This window comes from Mercenaria mercenaria, chromosome 13 (genome assembly GCF_021730395.1).
Source record: "Mercenaria mercenaria strain notata chromosome 13, MADL_Memer_1, whole genome shotgun sequence".
In the NCBI taxonomy this organism is placed as follows: Eukaryota; Metazoa; Mollusca; class Bivalvia; order Venerida; family Veneridae; genus Mercenaria; species Mercenaria mercenaria.
The window spans coordinates 30577284-30597275 of NC_069373.1; the positions used below are offsets into that span (position 1 = coordinate 30577284).

The 19992-nt window shown below is 35.8% G+C and overlaps 1 protein-coding gene across 1 annotated transcript in view; it reads left to right on the top strand.

The window, feature by feature from the left end:
• Nucleotides 1–19992, top strand: part of LOC128547706 (ribitol-5-phosphate xylosyltransferase 1-like) — a 115428-nt gene that overhangs the window by 18302 nt on the left and 77134 nt on the right. The gene's annotated exons all lie outside the window — the stretch shown is intronic.

Genomic DNA, 19992 nt, shown 5'->3' on the forward strand with positions numbered 1-19992 from the left:
TTGTCTTTATTCTCGGGTCTCTGTTCACAGGTTGTTTTTATTCTCAGGTCTCTGTTCATGGGTTTCCTTTTTCTCAGGTCTCTGTTCAAAGGTTGTCTTTATTCTCAGGTCTCTGTCCATAGGTTGTCTTTATGCACAAGTCTCTGTTCACAGGTGGTCTTTATATTCAGGTCTCTCACAGATCTATATTCACATAATTATGGTATTTAGTCACAAGTCTCTGTTCACAGGTGGACTTTATTTTCAGGTCTCTCACAGATCATATTTACATATGGTCTTTGTTCATAGGTCTCTGTTCTCATATGGTCTTTATTCACAGGTCTCTGTTCACATATTATGGTCTCTTTTCACATGTTGTCTTTTTTTGGCAGGTCACTTTTCACAGGTTGTCTTTATTATCAGGTCTCTCACAGATCGATATTCACATATGGTCTTTATGCATGTAGGTCTCTGTCTACAGGTAGTCTTTATTCACAGATAGCAGATAGTCTTTATTCACAGGTCACTGTACACAAGTGAGCTTTATTCATTGTCTTAAGGTGGTCTTTATTCATGGGTCACTGTTCACAAATGACCTTTTTCACAGGTTACTGTTAGCAGGTGATCTTTATTCAAAGATATCTGATCACAGGTGTGACTTATTCACAGGTCATTATTCACACGTGTTCTTGTAGGACAGGTAGTCTTTATTCTGACATAGATCTCTATTCACGCTCAGTTTTTAGCACAAGTTTGCTTATTATAATTATAATGATAATTATATGTAGTCTTTTAAGTAGCTGGGTAATACGTTGTTCACATTTATTTTAAGATTGATTTTTATACGCCCGTTTGAAAAACAGGACGTATTATGGGAACGCCCCTGGCGGGCGGGCGGGTGGGCGGGTGGGCGGGCGGGCGGGTGGGCGGCGTCCACAGACTTTGTCCGGAGCATATCTTCTACATGCATGGAGGGATTTTGATGAAACTTGGCACAGTTGTTCACCATCATGAGACAGAGTGTCATGCGCAAGAACCAGGTCCCTAGGTCTAAGGTCAAGGTCACACTTAGAGGTCAAAGGTCAAATTCAAGAATGACTTTGTCCGGAGCATATCTTCTTCATGCATGGAGAGATTTTGATGAAAGTTGGCACAGTTGTTCATCATCATGAGACGGAGTGTCATGCGCAAGAACCAGGTCCCTAGGTCTAAGGTCAAGGTCACACTTAGAGGTCAAAGGACACAAGAAAGAAAACTTTGTCCGGAGCATATCTTCTTCATGCATAGAGGGATTTTGATATAACTTGGCACAAATGTTCACCACCACGAGGCGGAGTGTCATGCGCAAGAACTAGGTCCCTAGGTCTAAGGTCAAGGTCACACTTAGAGGTCAAAGGATACAAGAATGAAAACCTTGTCCGGAATATTTCTTCTTCATGCATAGAGGGATTTTGATATAACTTGGCACAAATGTTCACCACCACGAGACGGAGTGTCATGCACAAGCACCAGGTCCCTAGGTCTAAGGTCAAGGTCACACTTAGAGGCCAAAGGTCAGATACAAGAATGACTTTGTCCGAAGCATTTTTCTTCATGCATGGATATATTTTGATGTAACTTGGCACAATTATACACCATCATGAGACGAAGTGTCATGCGCAGTTCCCTTTTTAGAATTACTTCCCTTTGTTGTTACTATAAATAGCTTATATTGTAACTTTTTCATTACTAGTCGTAGGGAAAAATCGAGACCACTTTTTTGTAGTACAACATGCATGCTACATCCAATTATGAGGTGTATTTTGACCAGTCTCTACCTGGTAAAGATTTTTGTGTGGACTTACAATTTTTTTTTGGATTTTTTTTTTTTTTTTTTTTTCTTTAAAGATTACCTTCCCTTAGTTGTTACTATAAATAACTTATATTGTAACTTTTTTATAATTGACCGTAGGGAAAAAACAAGACCACTTTTCTGTGGTACAACATAGATGTTACTTTCAAATTTTAGGTGTATTGTAAGGTATCTCTACCTGGTAAGGAGTTTTTTAGTGGACTTAGAAAAACAAAAGACTTATAATGATTACTAAACATCCACAAAATTAAAATTCCATTTGCAAATACAGGTGCTAGAGTAAAGAAATTTGCTGTGACGGGCGTATATTGTGACATTCTGGCACTCTTGTTTGAAGAATAATGAGGGTGCTTGTACTTATACTTACCCTAAAGACGTCAGCATTACCATTGCCTTTGGGTAAAGATTTTTGGCAAGGTCCTCAGTTTCACTATACATCTCGTTAACTACTGCCTCTATTACCAACAAACGTTGGTCTTACATACATTGGATAGCTTAAGGTAAAGTAGTCTAAAGTCAAGGTCACAGGGGTATGATTTTGTACCCAAACTTCTTGACCCCCCACCTCCCCACTCCCGGCTACCCCTCAACAAAAAAATAAAAAATGTAAAATGTTTCCAGTATCCCTCATACATCCCCCACTCTTACATCACATAATCATGATAATTATCTTGGTAAACTTCAGACAAGTCTTGTTTTTCCTTTTGTTGAATCATGTTAACAGTAATATGAATTGTGCTTATTTTTTTTTCTAAAAAATGTGGTTTTCTAGTGAAAAAAAACTCAATTAGCCCTTTAGAACTTTTTTTGGCCAAACATCACTCAAGACTTGAACAGGAGATATGATCAGTCACAGTTCACATAATTTTACAAACATAGATATATTTTCTGTAAATTTACAGTCATAACTTAAGGCAAAATGATACTTAAAAGTCTGTTCACCTTTCAGTCACATCAGAAAAAAGAAAGAACAGCAGGATTTAATACCCAAATTACTGATCCTTCATAACGGCTTAAAACTGACATAACTTTACCAATTACCTCAACGAACTGTCCATAGGAGTGATGCACCTTTAAACTTAATGACTGTGTCACTTGAATGAATACAAAACGAGAAGAAATACCTTTTTACACTATTTGGTTTTACAATTTTCCATCTAAATGATGTTAACCTTTAGCCTGCTAAATTTCTAAAATGGACCGGTCCATCACTCAATTTGGGCAATACCATTTATTATTTGAAGGGGTGTTCACTGAAAATTTACTGACTGAATAGCGAACAGTGCAGACCATGATTAGCCTGCACGGATGTGCAGGCTAATCTTGGTCTGCACTGGTCGCAAAGGCAGAATAACTCGCCGCCAGCAGGCTAAAGGTTAAAAAGAAGGAAATAACCATTTAAGCTCCTTTCTGATGGCTTAAATTGTTATGTACCAGTAAGTTTTGTAGTCACTCAACATCATTATCCGGTGTGATGGTATTTTTACTAATTTGAATCTTGTATGTTATGACAGTGTAGTAGAATGTGTATAGCATGACAGGAAAATGCCATGGAAATGCAAGATAAAGAAACAAAATCGAAGTAACACAGACTATAAGAGGGGGAAATGCAAGAAAAAAACAGAAGAAAGGTCTTGGAAAAAAAAAACAACAAAGAAAATAATTCAAGGAATGCTAGAGAAACAAAGGAAAATGCCAGAAAAACAAATATTGTGTTATAGTTACTATAGAATCATAGACAAGAATGTCAGAAAGAAGAAAGCTTTGAAGAAAAAAGAGCAAAAAGAAGGTAGAGAAGCCGACTTATATTAGTCCCAGACAAGGAATGGGCTTAAAAATTGCATAATTACACAAACCAATGAGCAGTCTTCTAAAGAATGGGAACAAAAGCAAGAAAGTTAAAGGAGCTAGGAAATAAAGAATAAGGATAAAGAAACAGAGATCTGAGTTATGGTCAGTTTTCATAGGAGACAAAACTTAAGTAATTTTGCAAATTTTGTCTTAAAAGATGCTTCTGTGGGGAAGAAAAATACCAGATTATTTATAAATGTATTTATACTCCCAACAAACTATAGGAATCACTTTGCCCAGTCCATTGTGTTTCGGTCCTGTCCCATCTAGGGGACTGATACAGATATATTATGTTGAAACTTCCAGTATAGTTAAAGGATTATAAGACATGTTCACATACCAGTTCCCATAACTCTGACTTGTTTTGACAGAATTATCTCACCTTTTTACTAAGAAAATTTCCCAATTATGACATTTCTTTCAATATTTCAGAAACCTATTCATGCATTTGATTGAAATTTCACACAGACTTGAGATCATGTATATAATGTAGATTTACACACCAAGTTCTGCAACTCTGCCTTTTATTTTGACAAAGTTATTCCCTTTTTGGTCTTCAGAAAATGTGATAAAATGGATGTTATATTCCAACATCTCTGAAACAAATGAAGTTATTGCCTTAGAACTTCAAAACAGGATGATCTAGACAATTACTTTAAATTCAGTTATAAAGAAATTTCATGCAACGAAACACAATGATAAAAAATTAAATGCAAGAGCTGTAACTCTTTCTTGAACAAAGATAAATTGATTGAACATTAACACTTAGCCTGCTGGCGGCAAGTGATTATGCCTTTGCGACCAGTGCAGTCTGATCATGGTCTGCACTGTTCGCTATTCAGTCAGTATATTTTCAGTGAACACCCCTTTGAATAATAAATGGTATTGCCAAGACTGAATGATGGGCCAGTCCATTATAGAAATTTAGCAGGCTAAGGGTTAAAGGTACAGTGAGTAGTATTCAAAATAACATCGAGTATTATTTATACTATTAACAAGACTTTTGGAGGGAACATTAATCACCTTTGGCAATAGCTCTAGTTTTTCATGCTGTGTTTCAATTGATAAAATATTTAGTTATGTATGCTCTGGATGTTTAATAGTTGCATTTTCTGTTGCAAAATTATGGTTCGCAACATATGGTTAATGTTTCTTTTCTTCATTTAATGGTTCAATAAAGAATTTCCTTCCATTTCCGTGAAAGTAAGTGAGTGTAATTATATTTGGTAAATCTTTACTGCCTATAATTCAGAGTTTTATAGCCACAATAGAAATCATCTAACTATATTTATGTTATAATATTAAAACTGTCAGCATGACAACAGACAGTGGGTAGAGATGATTGGCTCTTTTTAATAGCTTACTTTCAGTATGCACTTCCTACCATACAAGGAGGTATCATAGGTTGTTCATTTTTGAGATAAAAAGTGAAAGGTAAAGGGTTTTTATTTGACATGAACAGTCCAAGAAAGTGCCAATCTGAAATGGATTGAATAACTTATTTATAGTTTAGTCCACAACAGGTGTCATATTTACCACTGCAGCATCTGTAGTCTAGGCAGATACTGTTGGAATACAATCACCCAGCAATAAACACTAGTCCGGCTGTGTATCAGTCACAACTGGAAATCGAAACAGTAGTCTGTACCTGCTAGCCACAGTGCAACTGACATCCTTAAGGACTTGTAATGAAGTAATATGTTATACAAGTTAAAGCATAGCAAAAGTTCCTTCTAGGGCACGTCTATATAAATATATAATGATCATCTTGTAAATTTTAGTTGCAATTTCTTCTTTAAATATTGGTCATCAGTGTGTGGAACACTAGGATTGGACGCAATGAGAAGACCATTCCACCTTATTGGCATTCCATAACCCCCGTTTAAGCGCCCCGGGGGCATTACATTTGCACCAAGGGGGCGTTTATATCTGTACCAAAATACAAAAAAAAAACCACCAAAAATTTTGAAAAAAAGATCTATGTTGTTTTCTACTGCCTGAAAAAAATGTCAAGTCCGCTATTTCCACAGTAATTACGCTAAAATAAGTTGTTAAATCCAACAACAAAGTAAATCCGTTACCACTTTTAGTTGAGTAAATACGGCAATTAAGAAACACTGGCTGTACATGTTGACCCGTAATGTCCACGTGTTATAGGAGAGATCATGTTTGTATACAAATCCGTTGTATTTTCTATTTTTAGCACTGATAAGACAGAGATCGGGTGGGCAGAAGCCGAGCGTCCATGTTTTTTTGTAAACAGTGATGGTTTTCTAACGGCGTAAACTTCCTTAAAACACAAATTATATCAATAATTTTTTGATCAATGGACAGGTAATAAAACAAGCAATTTATTAATAACTTTTAATTATTATTTTGAAGTAAAATGGATTTATTATAAAGGCTTAACTTACAGTGTTTTTTCTAAAAGTTCCGAACATCGCTACGCCGCTATTAAAATCATATGTCATTTAAAATGGTAATTCATTTTAAAAAGATAATTGCATAAGAAAATATGAAAATCGTAAGCATTTCAAACTTTCTGAATTTTTAAAATCCTAAAATAAACAAAAAGTTATCAAAAATTTAAAATTCCGATCCCATACATAAACAATGTGAAAACAATTGTTTTGCCAACCACCAGATAAACAGGTGTTAATGCGTGATGTCACGGGGATCTCTCCTATTGGAAAATCGTACACTCATGTAGATTTTTTGAGAAGTTTATAGAGATGATATAGCGGACAATTAAAAGTTAATAGTGGATATTTTACGGAACTTGGTGTTTTTTTTTCTAACATGTAAAATGGATATTATACGCAAGTGTTTGGTTTTAATCAGTTACTTTTTGAAAAATGTTCATCCCTCCAATAGCTGGTGATGGGATCCTAATTTACTAGTGATTTGGGCCGCCGTGATTTGATGCGCTAACAGTCTTCGACCTCGCACACAACATGCAAATTTAGCGGTCATTAATCAAGTAATTCATGGCTGTAATTTAGTAGTATCTGTCCTAAACATCCGGGCATTTGATTCATGAATTTGTTGTGCACAATGAGAGGGTCGCCATGGGGTTTGTTTTCACACCATTATATAATATAAACATGCATTCAAAGGTAACGACGTATGTTAACCTTTGTGACAAATGAGATGTTTGGCCTGTTTCAACAACTCCACTTTTCCATCACCGGGTTTAGTAATGTGTAATCTGCAGAGCGCGTTCAGCCAGAGAGTCGCCTCAATTAGGAAAGAATAATTTAAATGTCAGAGGTTATTTCTAAGGTCACGGAGTATGACTGGCCAGCTTGTAATGACAACAGCTTTCGAGGTAAATACTCAGTCAAGTGTGACTTAATTACCCATTCTAAGTGTTCCATCTTAAGAGAGATGAACAATAAAATCAACTGTGTAAGTAAAGATACAGATATACATATGCTAGTACTGTTACTGTGAACATGACTGTGAGGTTTGTGTATAGAAGGGAAAAAGTAAGGTACAATATTAAATGCCCACATGAAAGTAAATAATTTGGACCAATACCACACCATATCAGTTTGACCAATTTGCCTCAGCAATCTGAAGTTATTGATGATACCCATGTGTAATTCTTGGCATAATCATGCAGCTGTATTTGTTAAAGTATGGCAGATGAACAGACATCAGGGAATTGTGGGTATGATTGACTGACTTTAAACAGACGTTTATAGCAGTATTTACGTAAGTAATGAAGTAATTAGGAAAATTAACTAATTAATTATAGAAGTAATAATTTCCTGCAGAGGTCACTGGTAACAGTTAGCTGTATGGATGTCTCTTTTAATGTGCAAAAGTCAACAGGCTGTGTATGTTTTATTTTGTTGGGTTTAACCCCACACCAACACAATTAGTTACATAACCATGCTGAAGGAAGACTTTATTTCAGGCATGGACTGGTATGTGGGTAATATCAAGCCTAACTGGATGGTTTCTTGCATGAAAGAACTCAACACCTCCAGCTAGGTCTTACACCCACAGGGCAAAGTGATTCAGAGTCTGCAGCCTTTAAACCACCATGAAGGCAACAACAGACTAACTGGTTTCAGAATTCAGGCACTCCATGTTTAGTTTGTTTTCTTATAGGCCATCTTTTGGTTTTTTGCCTTAAATACGAATGAGAACATCTGGAATATTTCTATGTCAAGGTGTGTACTATTTTCTGAGCAGGGAGACTGCTTCAGCCTACAGCTAGCTAACTTCATAGTGTATGCATGATCAGTAGTCAAGGTCACATTGAGACTGAAAATAGTTTCTGATCAGTAGCTCGATATTGATATGACTTAGGACTGACTCTTTATAAGATGATTACCAGTAGCCAGTAGACCAGCCCAAATATTTTGGGTCAGTACGTCAAAAGGTCAAGGATTATAATTATATAGTCTTCAGAAAAATACATATCAAATTTGGCCATATAACTATTAACCCTTACCATGCTGGACACGATTGGTTCTGCCTTTTGCGACCAGACTGTACTGTTTGCTATTCAAGCGTAAGCACCCCCTTAAACAGTTAATGGTACTGCCCAAATTGGAAGATGGACAAGTTCATTACATAAATTTAGCAGGGTAAGGGTTAAAACACTTGACACAAAGGCAGCATTGTTATAGAGTTGTCATGGTCTGCATATTTATTGCTGACTCCTTAAAAAGAGTTTAACACATTTGAAAAGTTCTTGAGCTGAATGTCTCAATCCAGCTTAAAAGTCTCATACAAATTTTCAGTGCCAGTATGTAATAAAATTACTCGAGATGACGTGGAAATTATATGATAAAGTCAGGCTGTATTTGATGGGAAGTTAAGGGGCATAAGGTCAGATCATTTTTAGCTCATCTGATTTTTTGAAAAAAAATGATGAGTTATTGTCATCACTTGAGCGGTTGTCGGCGTCGGCGTCGGCGTCGGCGTCGGCGTCTGCGTCGGCGTTGCCTGGTTAAGTTTTATGTTTAGGTCAGCTTTTCTCCTAAACTATCAAAGCTATTGCTTTGAAACTTGGAATACTTGTTCACCATCATAAGCTGACCCTGTATAGCAAGAAACATAACTCCATCTTGCTTTTTGCAAGATTTATGGCCCCTTTTGTACTTAGAAAATATCAGATTTCTTGGTTAAGTTTTATGTTTAGGTCAACTTTTCTCCTAAACTATCAAAGCTATTGCTTTGAAACTTGGAATACTTGTTCACCATCATAAGCAGACCCTGTACGTCAAGAATCATAACTCCATCTTGCTTTTTGCAAGATTTATTGCCCCTTTTGGACTTAGAAAATCAGTTTTCTTGGTTAAGTTTTATGTTTAGGTCAGCTTTTGTCCTAAACTATCAAAGCTATTGCTTTAAAACTTGCAACACTTGTTTACCATCATAAGTTGACCCTGTATAGCAAGAAACATAACTCCGTCCTGCTTTTTGCAAGATTTATGGCCCCTTTTTGACTTAGAAAATATCAGATTTCTTGGTTAAGTTTTATGTTTAGGTCAACTTTTTCTCTTAAACTATCAAAGCTATTGCTTTGAAACTTGCAACACTTGTTCACCATCATAAGCTGACCCTGTACAGCAAGCAACATAACTCCATCCTGCTTTTTGCAATAATTATTGCCCCTTTTGGACTTAGAAAATCATTTTCTTGGTTGAGTATTATGTTTAAGTCAACTTTTCTCATAAACTATTAAAGCTATTGCTTTAAAACTTGCAACAGTTTTTCACCATCATAAGTGGACACTGTACATCAAGAAACATAACTCTATCCTGCTTTTTGCAAGAATGATGGCCCTTTTTAGACTTAGAAAATCATGGGTAGGACAATATTTCTATTACACAAAAAAAATCAGATGAGCGTCAGCACCCGCAAGGCGGTGCTCTTGTTTAATAAATCTTTTTTTCTGACAGTTCTGTTGCCAATAGGACACATGAAAAATGATAAATTAATAGCCAGACAAAATGTTATTTTACAGGCTGTCTGGCTTTAGTTGGTTATATGTGTTGTGCTTTTCATTGTATAGGGCTTCATTAGATAAAGATCTATTTATTTTTTGTCAAAGACGATAATCACCTATCACCCTATAGTGCTGGTTGCCTTTTGTCCAGACCTCATCTCATCAGACTATATAATGGTCATTGAGGAGTCTTGCAATTTATTCAAGACATAATTAGCATTGAAAAAATAACAAACTGAGTAAAAAATTCTAAACTTTTTTTTTTGAGACCGAAAACATTTGCAGTATTGAAAAATAACAAAGGAGTAAAAATTACTTAAGTTTTATGACACACATGTACATGGACAGTTCATCAAGTCATAAAAGTTCCAAAACATTCTTTTTTTTTGTATCATAATTATAATATACTGCAGTGTAACTTTGCAGAAAATCAACTGTGTTGAAGGTTATATATCCAAGGGCCACAACAGGGATACTTCCCCAAAGTAAGTTCATATCAATGTTATATCATTTGGAGATTTTCTTTTCTGCTTTTTAAACACTTTAAGACATTAAAGTCTGATAACTCGATCTGTATAATGGTATTGGTATCTCAAACCAAAATTGGCAGTTTTGATTATGATGGTGTTTACTTAATGATATATAATGATTCATGTGGTTTATGCATGGTCATGATGAAGGATTCAAGCAGTACTCGTGTACAATAACTATTTCTGTCTCGGTATCACTTTGCATTTACAATGTCATGTAATTTGCCCTAATCTATTTTTAGCTCACCTGTCACATAGTGACAAGGTGAGCTTTTGTGATCACCCGTCGTCCGTCATCAGTCCGTCCGTCCTTCAACAATTTCTTGTCTGCACGATAGTGGTTTCATTTATGATTTTATTTTAACCAAACTTGCACACAACTTGTATCACCATAAGATCTTGGTTCCTTTCTGGAACTGGTCACATTCCATTATGGGTTCCAGAGTTATGGCCCCTGAAAGGCCCAAAATTAGCTATTTTGAGCTTGTCTGCACAATAGCAGCTTTATTTTTGATTTGATTTTTACCAAACTTGCACACAACTTGTATCACCATGAGATCGTGGTTCCTTTCTAGAACTGGCACGATTCAATTATTGGTTCCAGAGTTATGGCCCTGAAGCGGTCAGAATAAGCTATTTTGACTTTGTCTGCACAATAGCAGCTTCATTTATGATTTGATTTTAATCAAACTTGCACAAAACTTGTGTCACCATAAGATCTTGGTTCCATTCTTGAACCAGCCAGATCCCATAATGGGTTCCAGAGTTATGGCCCCTGATAGGGCCAAAATTGGCTATTTTGACCTTGTCTGCACAATAGCAGGTTCATTTATGATTTGATTTTAACCAAACTTGCACACAACTTGTATCATCATAAGATCTCGATTCTTTTTTATACGTCCGCAGGAACGTATTATGTTATCGCCTCGCTGTCCGTCTGTCTGTCTGTGTGTTGGTTAGCAATTTACCTTCCGCTCTGTAACTCTTAAACCCCTTGATGGATTTCAGAGAAACCTGACACAAATGTTCACTCATTGAAAGGATGTGCAGAGCGCTTGTTTCGGATGGCTAAATTCATGTCAAGGTCACACTTAGGGGTCAAAGATCATATGACTTTATGTGAATATTGCTCTGCATTTGCGTTGCATTGCAGTGCTCTTGTTTTTATTTGGCAGATCCTTCTTTTGTTTGCGTACAATATTTTTTTTTATTACTTCCCCTTTATGTTACTATAAATAGCTTATTTAGTAACTTTATTATTATTGGCCGTAGGGACAAACCGAGACGACTTTTCTGTGGTACAACATGGATTGTACCTCCAATTTTTAGGTGTATTTTGACATACCTGTACCTTGTAAGAATTTTTTCTTTTTGTTTTTGGTTAAAGCAGTGGTACTCAGGTGAGTGATATAGGGCCATCATGGCCCTCTTGTTACTGCATGTTAGGGGCCTCCATGGCCGACTGTTAAAGTCTCTGACTTCAAATCACTTGCCCCTCACCCGTGTGGGTTCGAGCCTCACTCAGGGCATTGAATTCTTCTTGTGAGGAAGCCATCCAGTTGGCTTACGGAATGTCGGTGGTTCTCCCCAGGTACCCGCTCATGATGAAATAATGCAAGGAGGAGCAGCTGGGGCCTCCTCCACCCTCAAAGCTGGTAAGTCGCCATATGACCTATAGTTGTGTCGGTGCAACATTAAACCCAACAACAACAACAAAAAATTTACTGCTTATATTTGTTGCCTTTCTTTTGTTCTTGTCTGTAGTATTTGCCAATCCCAGGCAAATGACTTATTTTGAAGAAAAAAGAAAAATTTCCATATGAGCTGCTGAGAATAATACAAATCTACCAGCTTCTTATTTATGGTTTGTGAAAGACAGTTTTAATTCTCAGATGAGCATTTTAGACTTTTCTCACATGCCTCATTCATTTACACATTAATGTTATTTATTGCAAGTCTTACTGAAGTGTTTTGTCTTTTTTTTGTATGATCTGTCAGGATCAGTTAAAAAAGAGGAGGGAAAATATATGTGTAAAAGGGTTGGTCATATTGACAGAATTATATGTTCTCATTTGGCAAGATTGGACTAGTCTGCCTGTTAAAAGACAATGATGACTTTGTTACTTAATGTTTTTGCAATTTATTAGGCTGGTACTGTAAATTGGGAGAATTTCCCTGCCACTTAGATTTTTTAGAATCACAGATCTGTATTTAATTTATTGGTAGAGTCATTTTAAAAAAGGAACGAAAATCTTCCACACTTTCAGTAAAATATTTCCTGTACTTCATGTCTTTCATGTTACTGTGCTGATATTTACTTAGGTAATAATTGTCATAGTAAATTTAATGGAGGGGCCTCCATGGCCAAATGGTTAAGGTCCCTGACTTCTAATCACTTGCCCCTCAACAATGTGGGTTTGAGCCTCACTTTGGGGTATAGAATTGTTCATGTGAAAAAGCTGTCCAGCTGGCTTATGGAAGGTTGTTGGTTTGAACCAGGTGCCCGTCTGAGATGAAAAACTGCCTGGAGGGGTACCTGGGAGTCATCCTCAACCATGAAAAGCTGGAAATTTAGTCGCCATATGACTTAGAACCATGTCAGTGTGACTTTAAGACTTCAATAAGATGAAGGCTTAACGCCGAAATGTTGGAAGTTAATAATTATCTATGAACAAATGCTACACGTGTTGTTGTTGATTTTTCTTGTTTATTAATAAGAAATAATATAAATAAATAAATCTAATGGAAACTTAATTACAGGGAAGAAAGGTAAAATTGTTTTGAAGTTGTTAATTTTCGCCATCCTCTTACATTGCATGTACAAAAAGAATAAAATGGTCTTTGACTGGGAAAATAAGCTATGAATGTTACCCAGTAGCTGTCTACGATAGATGATTACTGTCCTGCTTCTGTCACCAAATAGGTTGTGGAGGCAGTTGAAAGCTACTGAGACAGTAATTAACCTGTTATTCAGACAAAGGTATAATTATTTTTAGATGACATTTTTATGCCCCCGAAGGGAGGCATATAGTTTTTGAACCGTCTGTCCGTCTGTGGGGCATGTGTCATCCTATGGAGACAGCTCTTCTTTAAGTATAGAAGATTTCTATTCTCTATTAGACAGTTATTATTATACCAGATTTGTTGAGCGCCCTTTTCATATGGAATATACATTCAAAGGCGTTCAGTTAATCATATTTGCTTCCCAGCAAATGGAGATCTATTACAAAGGGGAATAACCTCTCCAGAAATAAATGTCAAATTATATAAATGAAACTTCAACCTTGTTATTGAGTAGTAATTGCCTGTATTTTTAGTAATGTTTAGATATTTGTTCTTAGAAATTTAATTGATCACGGAAAAGCAAAACTTTCAGATATAACAAGTATTTTAATTAATATCTGCTTCCATCTGGAAGATGTTTTTCAGAGATTCTGTGGAAACAAAGAAAGCTGATAAGATTTTCATTGAAATCTTTCATATGATGACAAGGAAATAGGAATATTTTGTAGATAAGATTGTTATTGAAGTAGAAATCTTTCCTGATTAAATTGTCAGTGATCTCAAGGAAATAAAATGCTTCCGGAGATTAAAGATTGTCAGCCATGTGAAGTTGATGCACAGCTTATAGAGATCAAATTGTCAGAGTGATCTCAGCCAAATGGAAAACTCTCAGGATTTAAGATTGTCAGCAATGCAAGGAAATGCACAATGTTCAGAGATATTTAAAGTTTTCATTTGGGTTTAAATAAAAAAGAAAACTTTCACAGATAAGATTATGTATTTTTAGCTCGACTATTCGAAGAATAGGGGAGCTATCCTACTCGCACCGGCGTCGGCGCTATCGTGAGCGTGGGCGTCACACAAATGTTAAAGTTTGCGTACCACCCGAAATATTTTCAAAGTCCATTGAGATATTGCTTTCATATTTTGCCTACTTGTTTACCATCATGACCTCAGTCTGTAAAAAGGAGGGGGCAACTCTATCAAGCATTTTACTGAATTATGGCCCCTTTTCAACTTGGAATAAATGTTAAAGTTTGCGTACCACCCCAAATATTTTCAAAGTCCATTGAGATATTGCTTTGATATTTTGCATACTTGTTAACCATCATAACCCCAGTCTGTAAAAAGGAAGAGGCAGCTCTATCAAGCATTTTGACTGAATTATATGGCCCCTTTCCAATTTGGAATAAATGTTAAAGTTTGCGTACCACCCCAAATATTTTCAAAGTCCATTGAGATGTTGCTTTCATATTTTGCATACTTGTTTACCATCATGACCTCAGTCTGTAAAAAGGAGGGGCAACTCTATCAAGCATTTGGACTGAATTATGGCCCCTTTTCAACTTGGAATAAATGTTAAAGTTTGTGTACCACCTGAAATATTTTCAAAGTCCATTGAGATATTGCTTTCATATTTTGCATACTTGTTTAACATCATGACCCCAGTCTGTAAAAAGGAGGGGGCAACTCATCAAGCATTTTGACTGAATTATGGCCCCTTTTCAACTTAGAATAAATGTTGAAGTTTGCGTACCACCCCAAATATTTTCGAAGTCCATTGAGATATTGCTTTCATATTTTGCATACTTGTTTAACATCATGACCCCAGTCTGTAAAAAGGAGGAGGCAACTCATCAAGCATTTTGACTGAATTATGGCCCCTTTTCAACTTAGAATAAATGTTGAAGTTTGCGTACCACCACAAATATTTTCGAAGTCCATTGAGATATTGCTTTCATATTTTGCATACTTGTTTAACATCATGACCTCAGTCTGTAAAAGGAGGAGGCAACTCTGTCGAGCATTTTGACTGAATTATGGCCCCTTTTCAACTTAGAATAAATGTTGAAGTTTGCGTACCACCCCAAATATTTTCGAAGTCCATTGAGATATTGCTTTCATATTTTGCATACTTGTTTACCATCATGACCCCAGCCTGTAAAAAGGAGGAGGCAACTCTATCTAGCATTTTGACTGAATTATGACCCCTTTTCGACTTAGAATATGCTTTTTGTAATGTTAAAGTTTTACTCATAGCTTATATTATACTATCAAGCACTGAAAATAGTCGAGCGCGCTGTCCACTGACAGCTCTTGTTATATAAGTGATATGTCAGTAAAAACAAAACATTAAGAGATTATGATTGTGAGAGATCTATGAGAAAAAGAAAACTTCTATGATAAGAAAATTGAGTCAATTATTAAAGCTCAAAAAAGTAACTTTCAGTGATATGAAAAATTGTCAGGTGATTTCAGAAATAAGAAAAATTTAGTTGAGGATCTCCAGAAGAAACTTCCAGCGATAAGGAAGATTTGGCCTGTGATCTCGGAAAGACACTCGGAGATAAGGAAAATCTGGTAGATAAGGAAATTTTGGTCAAATATGGAAAATTTGCTCTAATTGGTGGTTGAGATAAAAAAAAGCAATTAAAATATAATCTAGTTTGCATTCACACTATCTATATAGGCAGTAGAATGTGGATTAAGGTATGTACAATGCAAGAGTCATGAATATCTATAAGCATTGTTGCATTATTGGAAGAAAACATGGATGTAGGCCTAGAAACATAGTTGTTATATAAGGAAATGATTTGTAATTATCAAAAAAAGATAACAAACAAGGAGGCCTGCAGATATATGAAAGAGATGTACAATTCACAGTCATTGAATCCATTGTTTATAAACATTAAAGATAACCATGCATTAAATAATACACATTCTAATACACATTATGTGTTCTCAGAGATAAGATAAATCTTGTAGATAAGGACATTTTGGTCAGTGATCTGAGAAAGAAACTCAGAAATATGGAAAATTTGGTCAGTGATCTCAAAAAGAAAGGAAAATTTGGTCTAAATGATCTCAAAAAGAAACTTTCAGAGATAATTAAAATAAATCTAGAAGATAAGGAAAATTTGGTCAGTTATCTGAGAAAGAAACCCTGAAAGATGGAAAATTTGGTCAGTGATCTGAGAATGAAACTTTCATACACAAGAAAAAGTTGGTAAATGATCGAATTTAGGAAGTAATAAACTTTCAGAGATAAAACAATCATGACTTGATATGCTGTGGTAGATATTATTGGCAGAATGATATTTACTGTGCCCATCATGGCAAGATGAGTTCAATAATTGTCTGTGAAAAATGATACACTTTGATCTGGTGGGCCTTTAACTGATGTAAAACCACTTGTGTGATATATTAGATAAATATTGTCTATCATTATCCAAGTCTGGAAGCCTGTTTAATTCCTTAGGCTTGCTTAATATTGTTCAGAAATTCAGAGATGTAATAAATATTTTATAGCTGAAAATATCTGCAGTCAGATTAAAATGTCTACTTTGGGAATTAAATGGAATAAAATTTCAGTGTAGGTTAGTGGACAGTAGACTGTGGCAAATAGATATTAACAGTTAACAGTCTTTCCAAAGAACTGCCTAGCTTTTAAAGCGAATGACACAATCAAATCTTCCTTATGCAGTCGGCAATGAAAAGTGGAAAGTACCCGTAGGATTCGTAGTCCAAGCATCATGTTTTACTGGAAGGTTTATAAAATATATTTACATTGACAAAAGAGTTTAGCTCACCTGAGCAGGATTCGTGCTTGGGGTGAGCATTTGTGATCACTTACCATCTGTTGTCCGTCCATTCATCCACTATTCTTCAGATGACATCAGATATAAGCTACTGGTCAGAATTTTACCAAACTTGCTCAGTATCATCCAGGCATAGTCCTCTATCATGTTCAAAGGCATCTTTTAAGGGCCACTTATAATATTGAAAAGTCGAGCAGGTGTCCATGTTGATGGATCTTCACCAAACTGGGTCTGTAGCATATCACTGTAAGGTCCTCTTCCAAACATGATCAAACGGGGGCATTTGACCCCTTTTAGAGACTCCTCAAGCTGAATATAGAAATACTTTTAAATAACTTCTTCCCATGAACTACTTCATGCATAGAACCATTATAAAGAGACCTTCCAGAACACCCTCGGCCTGCTCCAGTTGTTAGTGCATATTTTGTCCTCCCAATCATAAATACTTAAGAAGCATAATTATAATAGCGTTTGAACTGTTTGTCTCACTAACTTATGCAATCAACTTCTACTGCCTCTAACTAGGGCTGGCCCACTTGTTTGAATACAGTGAAATCAGTTCTAGAGACTACTTTGAAATTAAAACCACTATTAGAAAACCAACCTATATTTAAAGCCCTCTTCTACATTCTGTTGCTGTTTAACCATAAATAGCATAAATTTACTTGTATGAGAGATTTTCTATCAACAAAGACCAGTTTTTCGTTTCCCAAGACAGGTTTTAGTTAATAAAATGAGAAATTTGCATTTTTTTTCATTTTCAGTATGTGGTATTTTATAGGTTTACATGAACTCCAAATAAAATTTTTAGCGATAATGAAATGCAGTTTTATCCCTGATTAATTTTTGGACTGACCTTTTTTGACTATATCAGTCTTTAAATAAAACTCCCATTTTACAATCACATTTAAGCAACATTTTATGACATTTTTCATATTTCATATATTCGATTAAAGATGTTTTAAAGAACAAATTAAAAGACACAGACTTAAAGGTAAGTTTTGAAAGAGCTTCTGATTTAGTTTTTTTCCGGTCAGTCTTGACTTTTAACGCATAACCAAGTTAGGAGAAGGGAGGTAATAATAATTCTTCAGACTTGCATGCACTAATAACTTAAAGTAAAAACATGCAGTCTATTTACAGAGATACAAGCAGCGTCTTTGCTCAAAGTCATAAATTATTGCAGAATTAAGAAGAAGTGATTCTCACTGAGTGAAAGGATTATGTGGTTTACTGGCGTTAAAGGTGGTCATTCACATTTGAGGAACATTTTCTGACATTTTTCAGTCTTTATATATTCTGTTAGAGATTTATTTAAGGAACAAAAAGACCCATTACATAAAGTTAGATCCCTACTGGAAATGTATGATTTATTACTTCTTAAGAAATTTTGTAATTATCTCCCTTTAATACAAAAGTGTTTAAAAAATGGATTATTTCTTTTAATTTCAATATAATTTCTAGTTTTACATTTGCATTTGATATATATTGGAATATTACAACTACCTGAAACAAATGGCAAGTTTTTAAACAAAGTGTAGCTTTAGAATTGATTTATTTTAAATCTATCTGGGTTGGGCAACCAAGATAGACAAAGGGAGGTAATAATAATTTTATAAACTTGAATTTCTAATGAATTTGGCAAAATATGTTCTTGTCAATGCAAATCTTTTACAACTCTAATACAGTAGTGCTTATATTCATAACATTCCTTAGGCGATGTATGTTTATTAAATTAATACTTGTGCTAAAATAACGCTATCTTGGTTGGGCAACCAGGATAGGAAAATCATAGTTTAAAAATTCTTCCAGTGAAATCTGATGTGTATTATGAACTTGATAAACACAAATAAGTGTAAATTATCAGTTGGTAAAGTTTGAAAAAAATCTGAAAGTTGACCAAAATCTGATTAACCACCTTTAAAATTATGAATAATACATGATCTAGGCTGATGTCAATGTTCTAGTTGATGCTACCTTGGTGTATTGTTTAATTATCAAGCTCATTTTGAATATAAAATCCCTGTTTTATTTACAATAATGATAATTATGTCTCCCCCAGGAGACATTGTTTTTGCCCTGTCCGTCCTTCCGTCCGTCCGTCCGTACGTCACACTTCATTTCCGAGCAATAACTGGAGAACCATTTGACCTAGAACCTTCAAACTTCATAGGGTTGTAGGGCTGCTGTAGTAGACGACCCCTATTGTTTTTGGGGTCACTCCGTCAAAGGTCAAGGTCACAGGGGCCTGAACATTGAAAACCATTTCCGATCAATAACTAGAGAACCAGTTGACCCAGAATGTTGAAACTTCATAGGATGATTGGCCATGAAGAGTAGATGACCCCTATTGATTTTGGGGTCACTCCGTCAAAGGTCAAGGTCACAGGGGCCTGAACATTGAAAACCATTTCCGATCAATAACTAGAGAACCACTTGACCCAGAATGTTGAAACTTCATAGGATGATTGGTCATGAAGAGTAGATGACCCCCATTGATTTTGGGGTCACTCCGTCAAAGGTCAAGGTCACAGGGGCCTGAACATTGAAAACCATTTCTGATCAATAACTAGAGAACCACTTGACCGAGAATGTTGAAACTTCATAGGATGATTGCTCATGAAGAGTAGATGACCCCTATTGATTTTGAGGTCACTCCATCAAAGGTCAAGGTCACAGGGGCCTGAACATGGAAAATCATTTCCGATCAATAACTAGAGAACCACTTGACCCAGAATGTTGAAACTTCATAGGATGATTGTACATGCAAAGTAGATGACCCCTATCGATTTTGGGGTCACTCCATTAAAGGTCAAGGTCACAGGGGCCTGAACATTGAAAACCATTTCCGGTCAGTAACTTGAGAACCACTTGACCCAGAATGTTGAAACTTAATAGGATGATTGCTCATGCAGAGTAGATGACCCCTAACAATTTTGGGGTCACTCTTTGAAAGGTCAAGGTCACAGGGCCCTGAACATTGAAAACCATTTCCGGTCAGTAACTTGAGAACCACTTGACCCAGAATGATGAAACTTCATAGGATGATTGGTCATGCAGAGTAGATGACCCCTAACGATTTTAGGGTGACTCTGTTAAAGGTCAAGGCCACAGGGGCCTGAACATGGAAAACCATTTCCAATCAATAACTTGAGAAACTTCATAGGATGATTGTTCATGCAGAGTAAATGACCCTTAATGTTTTTGGGG